Genomic DNA, 20269 nt, shown 5'->3' with positions numbered 1-20269 from the left:
TGCTTCAATAATGTGTGCTTTATTCTCCGCCTTGATAAAATTCCTTAGCAACTATTCATTATCTTCTCATTATTTTCTGCACACAAGATAAGCCAATCAGATTCCTTGATTTGAAAATAAAACGTATTCCACTTTAGATTTTAGTTTGAAAATACTTGTTTAAAATAATTTATTAAAACCAAAGTATTTCCCTTTAAAAATATTTTGCAAACATAGCATCCGTTTATATAAAATAATGTTTTATCCTAAAATATATATTCAAAGCACTTATTCAGGATAAATACACATAAAATTCATCTTTAATGCACTTTCAAATAATAACGTAAAGCAAAGAATATACTTCCCTTTTATGAAATTCATGAGTTAATATTCTGACCATATGATAAGAACGTATTTTCCCCTTTTAGTCTAAGTTATACATTTAATTCTGATTTTTTATTCTACACATCGCCACGTGTCTACTTCTGGTTCGATTGCGGGTCACCTTGGGCAATACCCAGTTTTACCATCTTAGCACCACCGGACCCACCTTAACTTTAACTCTTCCTTGTCGCTGATCCGCGATGGATATTCATTGTGCATCTCTACATAGCAGATCAGCGACAACCGTTAGATCTTTTCCAACCTACTCACACGTTATCTCCTCTGAACTGCTTCCTTAGTGGGCCCCACCACTCGGTCGCCATATCGCGGCAAATAAACATCGCACATCTTTCGATCATGGTATAGCAACCACCGTCGGATCGACTCGGCTGGCCATTCGATTTGCCTTATCTGCTCAGCCTTTAACATTGCCTAAGCGGCCCTCTCTTTTCTTTATTCTTCTGTGTCACGTGTCACTCTTTGATTCACCCGCGGATCCACCTACCCACCACTTGGACCTAGGTTCTTCTTCTGTACTTTGCCACATGGCACATCCTGATTGGATCCAGAGTCCCTTCCCAACCACCTTAGCACGACCTCACTAACCGCCAGAATGAAGCTCTGCCTTGTCGCCAAGTCACGATGGATATTCATCGAGTGGTTTCCCATCATGGTGTAGTGACAGTCATTGGATATTTTCGCTTGACCATCAAATCTACCTGACTTGCTCGATCTTTAGCCTCCATCCTCACTAGTTTGTCACAAAACTTTGGTTTCTTCGAGATGCGCATCCGCATGCATGGGGTCCACTGGGTTTAGCCTTCTTCATGCCAAAAGCCATTTGTCTTTCGACAATTATCATACGGGCCGCTTTGGATTTAAGTGTTAAAAGAGCTTATCCCACAAAAAATGTGGGATAAAGGCTTTCCCTCTTCTGACGCAGCTCCATGTTCTTCAGTTATGCTCCTGCAAAACAATTTGCTAATATCCGACTGGAAAGATCTCAAGCTGACCTCTTGATGGATGCATCAAAACTGGTCTCTGCAAGTTAGAATTGAATGAACTTACTTGATTATAGATGTTACACATGATTGAGCATAGAAATCTACTTTTTGACATAAATCTGGAACTCTAAAATTTGAAAATTTTAGGGTTCCAATAGACTACTTGCAAAATCTATTTTGCCATATCCTCTTTTGAATAAACATGTATGTTCTTCTCAATGTGCCCTTTGATTTTCATATAAATTAATCTCAGACTTTCATTCAATTCAAACCATTCACACAACTTGTCACTCCTCTGCATTATTTGCCCTCAAATGTTTTCTTGTATATACTTCATTGTATTTTTCATATTATCTTTCAATCTATCCTCTGAAGTTTTAATTTTATCATTTGCATTGTGCAGTTCTTCTTTCATTTGTGCACATTTTTTTCTTTTTTCCTCTACTTCCTCTTCCAAATGTTTTTCTTTTTCCTTCTCATGATCAAATAGGTCATGTATTTTTCTTATTTCGGCAACAACAGATTCATAACTTTTTGTATAATTTTTGAAAACTGGCTCTTTCCTCATCAATTTTTTTACCACTTTTAGTCAGTGTTTCACTCAGGTCCTTCAATTCTGCATCCATCTTTTCCTTCTTTGCAATTTCTAGTGTAGAGCCCAAATTTTTTATCCTTTTCTGTAAATCATTGCACTTGTTATCTGCTGCATTCCTCTTTGATTTTTCGTTTGCCAGGTCTGCCTATAACTTTTCTATTTGTTTCTCTAGTTTATTTTTTTCTCTCTCCACCTTTAGATGTGAAGTGTAGACCTCTCCATTAGTCCTTTTTGACACACTAATTTTGTCCACATTTTGTACTTTGGAAAAATCCATTTGGAGGGTGCTAACTTGAAATTCAAAGGGATCTATCTAACTGTGTGGTGGATTTTAATATTTAGTTGGGGGCATAACAACTATGAAATCCATCGTATCTTTGTGCGGGTCATATGTTGGAAATATCATGTTCCTTGCAGGTTGTTCGTCTAAAACTTCAGTCAGGGCAACCCTATGCAATGCTCTCTTTTTTTCTTTATTTGCATTTTTTGTGTATTCAAAATTTTCATAATAATCATGAAATTGCAAATCTGGGCTTGCTGAAGCAATTGAATGTTTGAAAGGTAAAATAGCAGAGGCTCTAGTTCCACCTATGCCTGTGGTTTTAACAAATGCATTACAAGGAGTACCAACAACCATTCTTGATCCTGTCCCACTGTCACTTGCATGTGTAGTTTTTATAGTCTTTTGAGGGGTCTGTTATGAAGCTGCAAATGATAGACTTATAGTGTCAATGGCACTTGATATAAGATTATGAATAGTTTGAGTATCTACCACTAGTGGCCTCTTGCGAGAGATATTTTGTTGTTGCACTTTTCCAACACCAAGACAACTAGTATCAGTAGTAGTACCCATGCCAACCCCACCAATCACAGTGGCTCTTGACTGGACACTAATAGGAATACTATCCTAGATTCCCCACCAGTGGAAGTGGCACTTGATGCACCACCAATGGGAATACCATGATATGGTGGTGGTTGTGGATTTGAACCTATAACAAATGCAGGTGGACCCTGAGGGTAATGAGTAGTACCTTTCCATGATGAATCTGATGAATCAAGTCCAATGACTGGTTTAACAAGAGCTTTTGATTTTGAATCTGATGGAAGTTGTACCTCAAGTGGATAACAAATTCCTTCTCCTTTGAGACCTACACCACCACCTTCAAAACCCATTTTTTCCACAATGTTTGCCCCTTTGCTATATTTTTCTTTCATTGACTCATTGACCCCACCTAATATTCTAGGGACTATAGTAGTTGTTGAAGTGGGCTCAACCTCATAATCATTTTCATCTTCACTCTTGTCATATGTTGTTGTGGCATGCTCCATATTCCACAATTTGCTAAACTCTTCATCCTCATCGATGGACTCAAATTTTGCACTTGTCTTTGGTTCACTGAGATTCTTCCTCATAGTCCAAAAATCATTTATTTTGGTTTGAGTCCAATAACTATCTTTATATTCTTGTAGAATGTTTTTGGGAATAGATTTGTTAGATGGATTAGCAGATTTTTGGTATAAATTGTAGGGCCTCCTATTTTGGATGCCCTCCTCTATTGTCCTTTGTGTGTGCAATGCCATAATTTGTGATGACAATTCTTCTATTGAAATGTTATTGTCAATGACAATTTTCTCCATCCCTTTTTTTACCTCATCCCAAGAGTCAATGTTTCTAAGATTTTCTAGCAATGGTTTACTTTCATGTCGACATAACGCTGAAGAGTTCCCATTTTTCTTAAGCCTTGCTTGAATTACATTGATTGGATCATACTACCAAAGACCTCATCACCAAAGCTAAAAACTGTCAAAAAATCATGTGCCACATTGAATGCTTTTCTCTCAAATGTGAACCCTCCACACGAGAAAGGCAAGAAAGGAAATATGCTCTTCTTTTTCTGACCATGGAAGTGCCTATCTGTGCTCTCCAACTGCCATACATATTCCAATGCAAATACCCTCTTTGTCACATGTATTGGAAGTCTGTAGGGTTTTACTGCTGATCCGTAAAACCTTAACATAGTGTATTCTTCCATGAAGAACCAGTCAGCCAATTGTATTTGACTTCCGAGTTGAATGCAATCTCTACAAGACATAGGCAATCTAGGCATTGGAGCGCTTGTAATTTCATTATACATTGGTGCCAAAAAGAAGTCTACAAAATGGTTGTAGTTATTTTTGCTATCATGCATCCTTATCTTTGGTGTCCATTCATATATTGGACACTCTGTTCTATTCCGAGTCTTCTCATCAATCTTATAGTTCACAATGTGAAGATTGTTGGTCTTGAATATTGCACGATACTTGGATAGAAGAAGATAGCACAAGTAGGATGAGAACCTAAATGTCTTATAGGAACCTTTTTTGATCATTAGTAATTTTTTTGCATGGATTGAACAACGTGCTCAATGAAATTATATCTTACTAGTTGACTTACATAATGGATATTAAAAATCATTTCAAGAAGGATAGCACTCACTTCCCTATCATTTTCCAATCTAAGGCAAAATGTCAGCAAAGAAATAGTATCCCAAACCCATGGAACAAAAATGTTAGAATCATAAGGAGGCTTATGATTCCAATCCAATAGAGTACCATGCTTTTTTAGAGCTATGATAAATAAATCTCTATGACTTGGATCGAGACTCTCATAATTCTCTGCCAACTTTCCTAGGTCAATGTAGATGTTTGAGTTTTGTGCTTCAAACCCTAGGTTCAACAAACGAGCAAATTCTCCCACGTTTATGGATAGAATTTCCTCTTTTGTATTTTTATTGACAATTGCTTTTTTATCTTCATCATAATTTTCAGCACAGACCATGACAAATTTAGGGCAAGGGAATAATTCAGGTAATACAATGCTTCCCAATCCAACATCCCACGATGCAATTTTATTTGTTCTTTGTTTTAACATTGTGTTGAAAACAGTAAATTTTGCCCTGCTTGGATCTGCCACCTTATTAGACAATGCATATCTAATATCTATGATACTCTTTTCACTATAGATAGTAGGGTCATAAATATCATGGTATTCATCAGTAAAACTTGATGTTTTAACAAGTTCGGTTAGGTTTTTTTTTTTTTCACTTGGCTTCCTGTTGAACTACTGCTTCCCAGTTTCCCCATTGCTGTTATTGTTAATAATTCAAAATAATGCTAGACACAAGCCTGAAAATGCTAACCCTCAAATTGAACCATGAGATTAAAAAAAGTAAAAAACGTGGGATGTAGGTGTTCTAGATTTTACCCGAAATTTCTATTTCAATATATTGGTGCAGACAAACTCTATTGCAACTTGCATTCCTCAATCTAGTAGCCATTTCTAAATCTCCCTCAATTTACTATTTTGTCCATGAAATGAAATATGATTATAATTTATGAGTCACTTATTTTGAAAACACTGAAAAGTACAAATTTAATACCTAAAGGGAAAACTATCTAGAATCCTGTTGTAATTTTATAAATTATTATTAATATATATTCACCGTCGAAGGACAAAACATTCATTGCTTCAGTCTAAATTCTAAGGATAGTGAACACATCACCAGACTCGAGTGATGAGTCACTTTTTCAGAATGTTTTTGAAGTCTTTTTAATCCATTTCAACTTCCGCTTGAAATAGAGCTTTATAGACTTAATTATAATTAATTAAATGTAAAACGTTCAATTCTGGGCAAAGTTCTCACAAATGTGTTTACTTCCCAAATTCAGGCCAAAATCCACCCTAAGCCGTTGATCTGTGCTCATCCAATGGACAATGGTATCTATTGTCAGTTGTCGTGGGTCCCATGACTTTTTCCATTTTTTGAGTATGCCACCAAACTCGAGTCACTTTTCTGGACTGTTTTTGAAGTCTTGTTAATCTGTTTAAACTTTCGCCTGAAATAGAGCTTTATAGACTTAATTATAGTTAATAAAATGTAAAAAGTTCAATTCCGGGTGAAGTTCTCACAAATGTGTTTACTTCCCACATTCGGGCCGAAATCCACCCTAAGCCGTTGATCTATGCTCATCCAACGGATGATGGTATCTATTCATGTTGTCAGTTGTCATGGGTCCCATGACTTTTGCCATTTTTTGGGCACGTCACCAGACTTGAGTCACTTTTCCGGACTATTTTGAAGTCTTTTTAATCCGTTTCAACTTCCACCTGAAATAGAGCTTTATAGACTTAATTATAGTTAATTAAATGTAAAAATTTCAATTCTGGGCACAGTTCTCACAAATGTGTTTACTTCCCACATTCGGGCCAAAATCCACCCTAAGTCGTTGATCTGTTCTCATCCAAGAGACGATGGTATCTATTGTCAGTTGTCGTGGGTCCCATGACTTTTTCCATTTTTGGGCATGCCATTAGACTTAAGTCACTTTTCCGGACTGTTTTTGGTCTTTTTAATCCATTTCAACTTCTACCCGAAATAGAGCTTTATAGAATTAATTATAATTAATTAAATGTAAAATGTTCAATTTCGAGCGAAGTTCTCACAAATGTGTTTACTTCCCACATTCAGGCCGAAATCCACCCTAAGTCGTTGATTTGTGCTCATCCAATGGTTCTCACGAGGGGTTCTCATTGATCCAACATGTATGGTGAATGTAATAACTTAAGAATATCTTTATACTTTACAATTGCATGAAGTAACATATGATAAATTTGATTTAGTGGTTAAGATCTTTGATGGTTTCTCTTGTCCTACTATAGGCTCTATTACTCTTCTCATTAAGGTCGGTACTAAGTGCTTAGATGTCATTTATGCTATCATTCTTATATCAAATCAATTTTGTGTGAAGTTGGGACATTCTTGGTTCTCTTCCATGAAAGTGATCCCATCTATCATTCATAAATGTCTCAAATTTCTTCATAATGACAAAATCGTAACTATAAATCATAGCATGTACCAACCCACAGTGAGGCATGGAGATGTTAATCTTGATTACTTTTAGCCTAAACAATTTGAACCTCTTAAGACTAGAAGTGATGCTCTTTTTCAATCTTATAAAAAATGGAAGAATGATATAATCTTATCTTTGAGTAAGCCTAGAGATCCTAGACATATTCCTCCTCCTCATGATGGACCCATTCTCCTTCCTACACCTTATATTCCTCCTTTATATGTTGCAATACTGCATCCTACATCTTACAAAGGAAAGCATCCAACATATCCTATTTTTCCAGCCTAGTAGACCTTCTCCTATTCATCCTCATTTAAAAGAAGAGAAGAAGCCTATGCCTATTGATCCTAAGCCTTCACAACCATCAGCTAAAACTAAAATAAATCGTTGTACAAGAGAACACCAATGGAGACATTGTGCAACGTGCTAAGGCTCGTGAACTTGCATCTCAACCCATTTCCTCCCTAAAGACAAGAAATGTTGATCGATGGTATCTGTTGTCAATTGTCATGGGTCCTAGGACTTTTGCCATTTTTCGGCCACATCAACAGACATGAGTCAATTTTTTAGAATGGTTTTGAAAATCCTTTTCAACTTCTGCCAAAATAGAGTTGATTAAATTTAATTAAGTATACAATTGTAAATTTATAATTTAACTATAATTAATTAAATGTCTATCATTTATGGAAGTCTTCCGTTAGAAGTTTGCAAAACATGTTTATCATTCCTCTGCATGCAGTAGTTCAAAACTTCAACAACAAGTAAGTTGGACTTTTAATTCACTTGTTTTTTGCGAGATAAACATCTTTTTTTTTATATTTATAAAATTATAATCAATGATAATCAATGTACAAATAATTAATGGAACGAATTAGATTTTTTTTTATAATATTAAATATAGAGGAAGAAACATTACATAAAAAATATCACAGTATTAAATTTATTTCCAATGTTTAACAAAATATTGAAATAACGTAGCTCATAGACAAAAAGCATTTGCAAAATTATTATTAATAAAATGAAATAGAAAGCATTTTTATATCCATAAGAAGCAAACTGAAACGAACTGGAATTTACAAAATTATCATTAATATTTATGTTTCAGAAATTTACAATTTTTACATGTCTGAGTCCCTCAAAAACTTTAAAGCCAAAATGAGCGAGCCTGTGAGGTTACGAGGACATAGCCAAAAAAACAAAACTACTAGGGGGTCGGGGCTAGGGCACATGTAGTGGACACATTCATGGTTTACCCTAAGAATCTTGCCCTCCCTCCATGTAGAATTCTTCAGACATTATAAGTTGTGAGAATTCTTCAAGTCAAGTGTAGTTTGGAAAGTCGTCCAAGAGGAACCATTTTCGGAGAAAGTCCCTACCAATCCATGCCCATTTTCTATGATGCGTCAACTGCTCCACATTCAGGTTTAAAAGAAATGGTTGCTTGGCCACTGGCACTGTTTGGTCAGGGAGGAGAAGCTTGGTTAGTTCATTCGCCCAAAGGATCCCCACCCCTATTTCTGCAAAGATGACAACAGTAACGTCGTCTCCAAGGATGTCTTCTTTAAACACCTTCCTTAACAACATCAACATACCCACCTTGTCTCCTCTGAGGTCCAGAAGAGATGCCAAGAACCGGGACGTAACGTCCATGTTAACATGGTATCTATTTTCATTACGCAGAAAGTCTCTACCCAACACCATCCTCACAACCTCATTAGTGAACATCCCAACCTCCTTAAAGACTTATTGGAGGGTTGGGTCTCTAACGAAGCCCAAAAAGGCCCTCTGGTCCTTCGTAGAAATGCTTCTCAAGTGGATAGGAGTGTCCATCTTGAGAAATCAAATTACCAAATTAAGCAGTTTGAGCCTATAGACCTAAACCAGAGGCAAAATTTAAATACCGTGAACTCCGATGATTTATCTACCAAAGGCTAATTGAAGATGAAAGAAGCATAGATCGTATATAAATAGCTGAAGCTCTTGATTGTAATAATTCATTCTCTAACCATATTAATTTCTTTAAATTGCTTTATATATTTAAAAAAAAAATTAAATGTACGAGTGTGCAAAATTGGAAACAACTATAAACCAATACCAAGTACCACATTGGAAGTCATGGGGACAGAGTGGATTGCAGTTAGTGACTAGACATATATTAAATGACCAACATTATCGACCGTGAAATTTGATACGTGTCTATTGAATCCAATTCCATTCTGGTCATTTTCTATTGAACTACATTCTCTTCAGAAATTTGGGCCGAAATAAAACTTCAACCATTGATCTACGATCATCGAATGGTTTAAAATCATTGATGGATTTTAGGTACGTGTCACCCTTCATGTGTCAAAGAGGCCACACTTATCGATACATCATGCAGAGTCCAGACTCAATGTGATGTACTAATGTGATGTGATGTGCCTTGTCTATTAATGGCAATGAATTCATGAAATCGCCAATAAAATATATATGTTTCCATTAATAACAAAATATTAGCCAAACAAATTAAATAATTTTCAAGCAATGGATAAAAATCGCCAATACGCTTAAATAATTTTTCCTTCGGACCAAAAATTTTCGCCCATACAATTATATGTTTGTTCCTTTAAATGAAAACTATTTGCCTCCTACAATATATATTTTCCCCATAGAATAAGGTATTATTCGCCAGAATTTTTGTACCCTAGGAAAAAATTGCCAATACAAAATAATTTTTTTTCTTACTTTGAAAAAAAATTTCCCCATCAATATGAAAATTTCCCCCCAAAAATAATGTCTGATTCACCAAGATTTTACACTTTTGCTCGGGGGTGGTTTCTTAAAGTTATCCCTGGAGATTAATTTCATCATGTACAAACACTTATGTTATCAGGCTAACAATTTTTGTTTAGTTCATTCTAAAATGGATTGTTATCTTAAGCATACATCTTATATTTAATGAAGGCAAGGAAAATATCTTTCTGGAAGGAATCTAGAATGATGAAATTAAGAGATGGATTTGTTCTTGACAATTTATTTAGATGACTTCTTCCTTGGAAATTTTCAAATCCTATCCCAAATACTTCTTTGATATGCTCTTGTTGGTTGGTAACACGTATTTCATCTGGTTCAAGTGAAAAATTGGCTTCATTATTTGCTTGATCTTTCTCTTTTTGCTTGAGATCCTCTCCTTCATGCTTATGTGAAAGTGATTTCTCCAACACCTCATTTGGAAACATGATATCAGGCACTTCTCCTTCATGTTGTTCATGAAATATCTCTCTAGGAGATGTCAGCTTAGTGTCCAAACTTGAACAAAATCCTTCTAACTCATCCCAAAAAGAATCTTCCTCCAAATCTTCACTTTTTGCATAATGGGACTATTTTTAATTTCATTGCAACTCTTTCCAATATTTACTTAACAAACTAGCTCTTGTCTTTCAACTTGTCCAACTTGACTGAAATGTTCAAATGCCTCAATCTTTTCATCTTTCAAAATTATGTTATCTTCATTTGTCTCTTGATGAATCAACAACCCATCAATATGATTTTTATTTTTCCGCTATCTCAAACTCATTGTTGATGTTAAAATAGATGTATCCTCTTCATCATCAACAACATACAAAGGTAGCTCATTAATAAAATCAAGCATTATCTCATCATCTTACTCAATATAACCAGGTAACTCAATAAACAAAACAATTGAAAACTCATCATGAACACTTTTTCCTTGCTCTTTAACCTACTATTCTAGATCATCATACTTATCATTTTCTTGCAATAAATCTGATTCTTCTATTTCTACATCATTTGTAGGTGTATTGTCAATAGATAACTATGTTTCTACCTTAGAAAACTCTTTCTTTTTTTCAACAAACTAGCTCTTTTGATATATAATAGGACCTCATGGACAAAGGCAGATGATACTAGGACATGAAAGATAATTTGTAAAAGGATTTTGATAAGATTTAGTTATTTCTTGAGGTGGAGACATCTCTTGAGAGGTCTTCTCGTGGGGAATGATGGCTTGGTTTTCTACATGTATAGCTTCTTGTACAGGGTGAAAGCTTCTAAAACTTGGGATTTTCCAATGCATGAAAACTTCTTGGCTTGACAATGCTTAAATGAGACCAAATTGAAATTTCTTTAAACAAACCACATGAGCTTCATCATATCATCCATTCACAATGCAAAGACAAGAAACATTTGATAGTGATCTGTTAATATTTTTATTGAAATTCAAAGGATTGATGTTACAAATTGAAAAAATGCTTTTGAATTTAAAAATAATTGCTGCGTTACAATGCTTTTTGTCTTTTATATGTATATACAAGATTGATTCATGCTTTATATATGTTGTTCAGGTCGATACCACTACCAGTATTGGTATGGCTATGGGATTGAGCCAGATGCAACCATCGATATTGTCATTTGCAGGTTGGGAAAAGAGTCCGCTAGAAACGGTTACCTGATTTTTAAAAATCGGGCACTCATTTCGCTTCGGGTGCCCAAGGCGTTCCAAAATGGACGCACATTTTTCGGAAACGTGTGCTCATTTTGGTTTGGGTGCCTGAAGCTAAACGAGCACCCGATTTGTAAAAAATGGGCCCATTTTTTGAATGTATTATTTATTTATTTTAATCCATTTTCCATCATTTTCACTGCTTCAAAAATGGGTAAACGTTTCAGAGGAACATGGGTAACCAATTTTTTCATCCCAGCTGACCCCCCCAGACCATTTTTCACCTCCTTCCAGGTACGTAGTTTTGTTTTTTATATTCTTTTTTATTTATTTTTATTATTTTTCATAAAAAAATGTTAATTTATTGTTATTTTTAAATTGTAGTGTTTTGAAGTTTGAAAAATGTTTTTAATTTTATTTAATGTCATGTTTAAAATAGTTTTTAGTTTTAAAATATTGCAAAAAACATGAAAAGTAAAAAATAGTAAAAACTTAAAACCATAGGAAAAAATAAAAAACAAAAACGTAAATGAACAATGTACATTAGACACAAAAAAAAGACAATAAACCTTGGATAGAAAAACAAACAATAAATGCTAGATAGAAAATAAACGAACAAAAAACCTTACAAAAAAATCAACAATAAACCCTAGACGAAAAAAACGAACAAAAAACCCTAGATGAAAATCAACAATAAACCCCCCTCTCTCACACACACACACATACATGCTACCCTCTGTCATTACACACTCTCTCTCTCTCTCAATCTCTCATTACCCCCTCTCTCTCTCTCACACACACATTACCTCTCTCTTTCACACACACACATTACCCTCTCTCTCTTTCATTACCCTCTCTCTCATTACCTAATCTTTATCTCTCATTAACTATTCTCTCTCTAACTCGTTGTATCTCAAATTACCTAGTCTCCCTCTCTCTCTCTCTCTCTATTTTAATCGTATGTAAAAGTTTGAATGTTTAAATTTATATTTCTAAATGTTGTATTTAATTATAAGTTTCTTTTGTAAAAGTTAGATGTTTAATTTATGTTTAAATTGAACTTTAAACTGATCATGTGTTGAAATGCTACATTCTATATTTTTCCAATGTTATGTATAAATATTAAACATGTATAGTTAGAAGTTAAAATGATATCCTAGGACACCTTAGTATAACCTACAACCTTTTAAGATACCTAGGACCCCTTAAGATACCTAACTACCCCTTAGTAGGACCTTTAATACCATAAGATTCATTACCTTCTCTCTTTGTCTCTCTCTCTATCTTATATTATCTATTCTCTCTCTCTCTCATTATCTATTCTCTCTCTCTCTCTCATATTACCTACTCTCTCTCATTACATACTCTCTCTCTCTCTCATATTACCTACTCTCTCTCTCTTTACATACTCTCTCTCTCTCACTTATTATCTATTCTCTCTCTCTCACTTATTATCTATTCTCTCTCTCTCTCTCATATTACCTACTCTCTCTCATTACATAATCTCTCTCTCTCTCTCTCTCTCATTATATATTCTCTCTCTCTCTCTCACACACATTATCTATTCTCTCTCTCTCATCATTTATTCTCTCTCTCACATCATCTATTCTCTCCCTCTCTCATCATCTATTCTCTCTCTCTCTCTCATATTACCTACTCTCTCTCTCATTATTTATTCTCTCTCTCTCATATTACCTACTCTCTCTCATTATCTATTCTCTCTCTCTCTCATATTACCTACTCTCTCTCTCTTATTATCTATTCTCTCTCTCTCTCTCATATTACCTACTCTCTCTCTCTCATTATCTATTCTCTCTCTCTCTCATGTTTATTTTTATGATTTTGATGGAACTTATACTAATGCATCTTTAGATGTTAAATCAAATTCATGTTCCTTATATAATATTGATCTATCTTAAATCAAATTAATTTATCAAATTCATGTTCCATATTAAAAATGATTTATATAATGATTATTAAAAAATGATACATATTTAGAAAAATAGGTAAAAAAATATTGTTTGAGTTGCATGGGCATTATGATGTTTTATTTTGTAGAATATTTCATATACTTTGATTTAAGTGGATACTATTTCTTAAATGATGCTTATTATTAAAGTAGACCCACCTATTAATAATATAGAGCTATGTGAGTTTCCTTTTTTTAATATTTAAGTTGGTAAATTTTATTTAATTATAAGTTTTTTTGGAAGGTGAAATGTAAATTAAATAATAATTGTAAATTTTCATGTTTATATATATATACGAAGATTATTTTCACATCATGGATGAGTTTGAGATAGATGAGCTATTAGGTCTAACGCCACCTCCACCCCCACCCCCTCCACCCCCTCCACCTCCACCCGATCAGTTGAGGGAGAGCATTAAGAGGAATAAGGATTCTCTAATTAGGGATATCCACACCATTAGACATGGACCTCATCCTCCTCCACAGTTGTTATGCCTTGTAGATAGTATGCAAGGGATTGTTTAGTCTGTACAGGCTTTAGATAGTGAGTTGGATAGCTAGCGTAGTTGGAGGGAGGCATTGCGTGCTTTTTATGCTAATGGCCTATCATATAAACAAGTCAATGAATTAAAAATAACAAAATGGATTTGAAATGATATTTTTTGAACCCTAAGATGGGTGAAGAGATAGATCCGAAGAAGCCATGAATCTCTTTTCAATGGTGTAGGCACCTTGGCATATCTAGACACTTTTGGGAGTGGTGGTGGATGGTCTTTGACTATTCACCACACTCCAATCATGAGGTGACCATGTATTTATTCACCACACTCCAATCATGAGGTGACCATGTATTTTTTGAAAAAAATGTGGGTCAAATTTGAATTGGGTAAAAAACCCAATTACTTTGACATCAGATCATTTCAGAGGGTCGAGAGAGGCATGCCCTAGGATAGGCTGGGGGCCAAATTGAGTGATAGAGTTAGAAACTGTGTGCGTAATGATACCTTGATTCCTCTTCCTGCACTGGTTGTTCCAGTACCTACCCATAATCGAGCAATGGATTCTTCTCTTGGTTCATTGAGTGCCCTGTCGGGCAATTTGGTACAGCAGTTGCACAAGGTGAGGGCTACCCCCAGCTTAGCACATGTTTGCACGAGCTGCAGGAATGTGTACGGGTCCATAGAGAGAGGTTCCCCCTAGAGGAGATGGTGATTTTGATGATGCTGATGCTGCCCATGGTGGTTATGATGATGCCGAGGAGGGTGCACATGATGATGTCATCTCTTCATATGTTGATCTCTTGTGCACAAATGATGATCATCCTACAGAGGTATAAATTTATTTATATAATTTACAGTGCAATATTAAATTCCTTATATATACACATATGAACCATAACACAAGTCAATTTTTTTGAATAGAGGATGGATCATACCACGTCATTGAGGGACCAACATCATGTTACCTCGATACCTAGAGATATCGGTGCCCCATTTACGGTATGTACTTTCATCTAGATACATTGTATTGATATGTACTTTAGAAATAAATAATAAAATTTTTAATGTAATGATGTGTATGATATGTTTTTTCAATTTTGTAGGGTGCTTCATGTAGCACCGAGGTGGCTAGTTCTTCATGTGACTCGTCGACCGCTGAGGCTTAGCCTCATATACCACTAATATGTTTTTCATCCATTAATTTGAAGTGTTTATATTCTTACTAATTTATGTACAACTCTGATTCATGTTCGTTATTTTTTGCAATTGTAGGCGTTTGGATTGTTTGATGGTGCATCACATGTATGCCTTCACCCATTAGTTACTTTGGCTACACATGACACACCATATGTATGCTTTTCTGCAATAAACTTGTAGTCTATATATATAATTTATAATTTATGTATGTACAAGTTTGATTCATGCTTTATATATGTTGTTTAGGTCGATACCACTACCAATATTGGTATGGCTACGAGATTGAGCCAGATGCAACCGTCGACATTGTCATTTGCGATGATTATTAGAAAAATAATTTCTAATTTATTTATATTGTGTACCTAGCTTTAATAGGGATTATCAAAATTGATGTAAACTATTTTTTTAATAGGACTTGACTACAACCACTTTTCTTGTTCATGATAGTGGACCTCCACGTACTAGTGAGGGCATTGTAGAGCATGGTTGTATGATAATTTATTTTAAAATTTCAATATTTAATTACTTTATAAGTGAACTATGCAAGTAACTTCTTCTCATGTTAAATCTTTTAATAATGTACAGGAGGGTGGAGACATTGATACTACACATGCATAAGATGGTGCATCTTAGGACCATGTGCAGTAGGATGATTCATCTCAACCACCTTCACGTGGAGTGAAGAGGACTGCAAATGAGATGCACGAGAGTTCTTAGCTTATATATTTTAGATCATGTCATGTTATTGTATTATGGACTTTTTATGATGACACTTGTTATGTTATCCCGGGACTTGTTATTATGTTATTTGGACTTGTTATAATGTCATTTCCTTATTATTATTTTTTCAGGACTTGTAATTATGTCATCAGGACTTGTTATGTGATTATATATAGGACTTTTTATTATGTCATTTCCTTGCTATTATGATATCAGGTGTTGTTATGTGATTATATATGATCAGTTGTTATGTGATTTGGTGCCCTCTAGTGATTATATATGATTAGTTGTTATGTGATTTGGTTCCCTCTAGTGATTATATATGATCTATTTATGACTTTATATTTTAACATTGTGATTGATCATCTTATAGTGCAATAGTTTATAATTCAATAAAATAATTATCCCAATAAATTACAATAACATCCTATTCTTAAAATAATAATAAAATCAAGAACTTACAATAAATCTATGAAGACATTACGATAAAATAAATATATCATAAAAAATTAGAATGATTGTAACACAATTACAATGTGGACAAAATAACATTAAATTATTATGAAACCAAAATTGTATCAAAACTAGACAAATACAATGTAACACAATGAAAAATTAGAATGATTGTAACACAATTACAATGTGCACAAAATAACATTAAGAAGAAGATAGCTAATACAATATTGTTTATGAAACCAAAATTGTATCAAATGTAGACAAATACAATGTTAAAGGACAAATAAAAAAAATATCATAATTAAATTGAATTCTAGGACTTCATCTCATGTTACCATATAACAACAATAAAAGAATTGCACTCACCTAGAATTACAACTTTGATTAGCCAAAAGTTGTAAAATGCACAAGTTCAGTGTCATCCATGAACTACATAAAGTTGTACTTGACACCTGAACACCAAATTAATTAGCTACATATAAGAATAAAGAAGGCATACATATACATGTATAGAAAGTTACTTATAAAAAAGTTCACACAATTAACACAAACTTACATACATATAAATTTGATTCAACCTAATGTACCATCTGCATCCTCTCTCTTTTGGAATGCATCTATGATTGCCTCATTCTCTTCTACTGAAAGTGTCCATAATACCTTATTACCAGGTCTACCTTTGTATCTTTCTAATTTGATGTTTGTTGCCACCACCAAATGAGAATAGTGTATAATCTTCTTTTCTGATTGGTAGTCTTCATAAGCTAGTAAGCCATTCCTTCTTGTTAAGTATTTGCGTAGCCATGTACCAACTACCACAACAGACCCACCTGGATACTGAAAACCATCATCATCTACTTGATCACATATCAACTTTTTCTTAGGTTCTACACATCTAGCTAGCCAATACTCAACCTGCTCATCATTATCCTTAGGCACAACAACATCATACACATGTCCTAGAAAACAAATTTAAGTACATGTAGAAATAAAACCTGTTAGATTTTATAATTCAAATACAATCATAAATTATATGACAATACATAAAAATATATAATTTAAAGTTATAAACAAGAAATTGAATTAAATTACCAGGTTGTATAAGGTCTGAAACACGATCATAATCTTTTGATGCAAATGCATGATCTGGGTCTTCATTTCTTCTAACATCTTGATATTGTGTCTCACTAGGTGTTAAGGATTTTTGTTTCCATTCTTTGACCAATTCCATATTCTCGCATTCTTCCCATTCACCCGCAACACAAAATTGACAAAAACATGCAAGCTCTCTAGTTTATATAGTCCAAGTGTTAGAATTAGAACTCTTAAATGAATGTTATCTAGCTGACCCATTGATTGTATCACAATCATATCTTGGAAGGATATTCTCCTCTTCAACTAGCCAAAAGAAACGTCTAATTGTAGAATTCTGACTTGATCATGTGGATAAAGTTGCACTACACCAATCCATAATTGCACTTTCATCTTTAAATTTAGCCTTTTTCTCGAATTTGAGTTGCTCTTTGCAAAGGGCTCTCTTAACACATGCACCGACACCAACATGTTCTCCTTTCTCGTGTCCAGCCAAAAAATACTCCATGTGTGTTCGATATTAGTTTGCTTATGAATCCTACTCAACCAATAAAACATTCTAGCATTCTTGAATTGCCTTGTGCAATTATTTGACCATATTAAATGTTGTGTCATCTGAATTTCTCTCTCCCTCAAATTCTCAAAAAGGGTCTTGAAGCAATACTGGAAAAACTCAGATGAGTGTAATTTATTATCACTCATATAGAAATGGTACTCTCTCAAAATTTTACAATCCTCTTTTGTACTATCTGGTGCATGCCTATAGACAATATGGACAAAAACTGATACTTGCACTAAATTTTAGTATTGTGATTGGACCTCATCTTGTGGTGCAAGCATGTAGATCTCTGAAAAGTCAATGACCAAAAGTATACTACCAATAGGAAATGTATCCTTACATATTCAAAACTGACCATCAAACCATCTAGCATTTTGAGAGTGTTTAACATATTTAGGTACGATCTTACTCTTAAATTCATTCATAAATGCATGAAGACTAACTTTTTCAGTGATTAGATCGCACCATCTTCCAACCTTTCCATCCTTCAGTGGATACTCAATAGTTTTAAATCTTTTAACATCAACTAATTGTTGTCCAAAATCAATTGAAAGGTTTTCATGCAAACATTCATCCAACAATGCAAGATTGCCACATATATCAAATACGCCGGAAACACATGCATTGAAAAGAAAATTTTGCTCATTTGGTGGGTTGCAAAACAAGCTTGATATAAACTCCTTTATAGTTTCAGGTGGTATATTTATACCACATTCTTGCAACATTCCATTACTATGCATGGTAACACGTATATATCAAAATACATCATAATGGTAGCAAAATTGAATATGAGTTTTGCAACAAGTGACTCTTTCCTTGTTAATTCGAACATACCAAGGTTCATACTTTTCAAAAGACCTTTGACAAATGCTAATAGTCAACACCTTATCATCCATTTTTTTTTTTGTACAATTCAGTTTGAGTCATGTCCAATAGGTGTTTTGGATGTGGATCACAAATTTTTGACCCAACTCTTAATTTAAGAACATCTCTAGCATTAGGTGATACTCTCGTATTATCGTGCTAGAATTTTTCGATCAAAGTTTTGACTTCACCAGTAAGTTTCATATCAGACCTTGGTAGTCTACCACTAAAAGTCCATAAATTGTTTGCCAGATCACTTTCAAAGTTAACTCTTCTTTTTATAGCTCTTGACAGAGTTTTACAATGAATATTAAGATATCCACTTATGTTACTCATCATTCTTTTATCAGAAGTTGTTTGTCTTACTAAAGTTGTTGTTATTGCCCGTTGTGCCACATTTTTATCTTTAGAACAAATTTTCTTTCCGATTGTATCAAAGGCGCTAGCAACAGTTGATACAACTTGTTTTAAAGACTCATCCTTCTTCTTGGGTTTGACATAAAATCCTAACTTCTTCATCACTTTTCACATTTTAATCATTTTAATCATTTTAATTAGTTGTACCATTAATTGACATTGAAACCCAAATTTCTTATTATAAAAAATTGTCTAAACAATATATTTGCATGTTTCCTAATCTGTCTCCATGAAACCAAGCCAGGAAGATTGTCTAGTACATCACTTTTAATTTCAAAATTTTCATTTGTTTGATTATCATTCAAACATGTTTCATTTTCAATTGGTGTTTCCATGTCTACATCCACATTATTGGTTTCAGTTGTTGGTGGATTTTCAATTTCATTTGGAGTTTCAATTTTGGTTTCAATTTTAGTTTCAATTTGAGATCTAGTTTTATTTGGTATTTCAATTTGGATTTCAATTTTAGTTTCAACTTGAGTTCTAATTTCATTTGGGGTTTGACTTTCAATTAGCGTTTGATTTAATAAGTAATCTGCTTCTACTAAATCACCAATTTCTTCATGAGAAAAAACATAGGGCTGTGAAGACATACCTGTATCCAATAATGGATTAGAAGATGCACCTGAATTAAATGGTTCTATTGTGTTTCCTTTGTTAGCATTTATGGTCTCATTGATGTTCTCCTCTTCTGAAATGATTGTGGAACTTGAAGCTCCTTGTCTCATTCTTTCTCTTCTCTATCATTGATGTATTGGCTCCTTCTCCCTATTTGTTGCAATCTCCTCAGCTATCAGAACCTTCCTTTGCCTCTTCCTGTGTTGATTTGATCCCACGGCTGCACCGAAATTTGAATTCGAATTGATCTCCTTAGCAAATTGATAATAAGACAAGAAAAGAGAATGATTAATCAAAACATTCTCTTTGCAGATTGTACTTGTCAACCAATGATTGAAAAATCATCCAGTCATTGGGATTTGTGCTTGTGGGCCAGATTTTGGCCCAGCAAATCTTTTCAGAAATAGGTACCTGTTATTTAATGAAACAGGTGCCCATTTCACTTTCAACGGTACAAAGTGAAACGGGCGCCCATTTTTTAAATAGGGGCGGGAAACAACCCTTAGCCTTTTTTTTAACTTCGAGATAGGCTTGGTCCCACTAAGCCTATGCTTAGACCTCAAAAAAAATGGCTAAGGTAAAAC

This window comes from Cryptomeria japonica, chromosome 11, assembly GCF_030272615.1.
Source record: "Cryptomeria japonica chromosome 11, Sugi_1.0, whole genome shotgun sequence".
Taxonomy (NCBI): Eukaryota; Viridiplantae; Streptophyta; class Pinopsida; order Cupressales; family Cupressaceae; genus Cryptomeria; species Cryptomeria japonica.
Note: the sequence above shows the minus strand (reverse complement) of the source record.